This window comes from Haliotis asinina, chromosome 13, assembly GCF_037392515.1.
Source record: "Haliotis asinina isolate JCU_RB_2024 chromosome 13, JCU_Hal_asi_v2, whole genome shotgun sequence".
Lineage (NCBI taxonomy): Eukaryota > Metazoa > Mollusca > Gastropoda > Lepetellida > Haliotidae > Haliotis > Haliotis asinina.
Window position 1 is genome coordinate 44,656,008 of NC_090292.1, and position 2,155 is coordinate 44,658,162.

At 40.7% G+C, this 2,155-nt stretch overlaps 1 pseudogene; it reads right to left on the reverse strand.

The window, feature by feature from the left end:
- Positions 1 to 1,397: 1,397 nt before the first annotated feature.
- On the reverse strand, positions 1,398 to 1,912 carry LOC137259261 (uncharacterized; annotated as a pseudogene).
- Between the last annotated feature and the right edge of the window lie 243 nt (positions 1,913 to 2,155).

Below are 2,155 nucleotides of genomic sequence, written 5' to 3' on the forward strand. Positions count from 1 at the left end.
TACGGACTTACGCCTCAGTCGGTGCAATTTTGATCTGTACTTCAGCAGCTTTTCTCTCTGACTGACAGTCATCGGGAGATTACCCTTAAATATATTGACGGCAACTTCACTCAGGGCATCTATAACCTCTTTGGGTAGCTGTCTAACTATGCTATTCCTCACTCGCGGATTTGTTCTGCACATATAATGCAAAATATCTGCATTCTTCTGAACCTTGCTTTTATTCATGATGATTCCCAAGGTTTGACCGGTGGAATGGCTAACTTAAGTCTGCGTGGTGCATTGGCGCGATCTGTATTATATACTTTAACAGTATTCTTATTTATCACGTGGTCAAATGCTTTTGAATCATGGTATCCATTGCTATCATTACAGCTTATTTCCTCCTCACTAAGGTCAGTTTCGCTACTACTCATTTCACTTTCGGAACTGGAAGACGTATAATCGCTTGTGCTGCTATCATCACTATAGCTGCTATCGTCCGTGTCGGAACTACTGTCATTACAGCAACTCATCTTTTTACGCGCGGCAAGCCACGACATGTTCGCTTGTTCACAGTCAGACATGTGTGATTGGTACAAATAGTTTGTAACCGTATTTATAGGGGGAGGTACATATCACACGATCCGTCAAATATGTTACTTCCCACTCTTAATTCATCTGGCACAGTGGCAGTCAGATCTAAAAGAATATATGTATATGGTTTTCTTGTTGCTTTATAATAGGCATCTCGAATAAATGGTAGCTTTGTTGGAAATACTTGACGTGCTAGTGTTTCTATCTGAGAACTGTCTCTAGGGTTCTTGTAAATAACCATATGTGTACAATTTAAACTAATTGATCTATGGTAACGCGTTTTATTAAATAAATCCTGTTGTAAGTATATGAGCGCCACGTTCCTGTGACTCGACTTTTTTACAAACCACCTGAGTAGTTCTAATTCCTCCTCAGACGTAATATCACCTAGGAAATCATCCACGACCAGCCAGCTGTATTTCTGAATGTACCCCTCCGCTTCTACCACACTATGTACGAAATATATAGCAACAGCGTGACTTACGCAAACATTCGATATTTCATCATACAGAGGTTGATGTTCGCTGAATACCCACACTATGACGTCCGGTTTAAAGCATAAAGGGAATTCCCCATCCAAACTTTGCTATAAGTTATATACAAAAAGTGGTTTTACCGGCTCCACTGCATCCACTAACGAGTAGTCGAAATGGATGCGTGAGCATAATAGTAGCCCAGGGAACAATCGTATGACCAGCCATGACCAATCCTTAACCTACTAATGTTTAAATGCGCTATATATACACCTTTTAAAGAACAAGAAAATAACACTCATGGAATAAAATTAAGCAGGTTTAATACATACTTTAAACAAGTGTAGGTTACATATGAGTTGAGTCCCACACGGACAACCCGTTTGGGTTACATTCTGAACACATAAAATAACCAAATTGGTTCATGTGATCCTGATTCATGTAGCAGGACACAACGTTCGAAAGTTCAGAGACAAAGTCCGGGATTGCGATAAAGCAATTTAGAAGCTGCTTCAGCTGATCAACATTCAACTTGATCCCTGGGTGTTTATGTGGCTTGATGGTATTCTCCTTTCCACACCAGTACCATTTGCGTATGTCCAATCAGGGGTATGCACTATCCATTTCTGCATAAACATTTCCTCTCTCCATTGCCTCTTCTATCCTACTTTTGTTTGAAACAAGCTCCAACCAGCGTTGTAACGTCAATGCGATTCCTCGTTTCGTAGGAAACCATCTTCCTCTCCCTTGTTCATATTCCCTGATGTGTATTTTCATCTCACCATTCCAGAACTTTGCCACGACAAAGACGCCAGCTGACATCGTTGATCATCCCTTGAGAATATTGCTGCACTGTCTGCCATTGTGAAGTTGATAATTAGGTGCAGTGGACAGTTACATTTATACCCCTCATTGGTGAGCAGGCTTCATGTACAGACACGTAGTCTTAAACATGCAAACGATCCAAAGACGATAAGATAGAGACAGTTAATACTACTCTGAACGCTCAGATACGATGAGCAGTATCATATATCCGACTTATCCGCTTAGTAACGATCGTGTCACTCATGATAAGAGGATTAGAAACCACACACACACACACACAC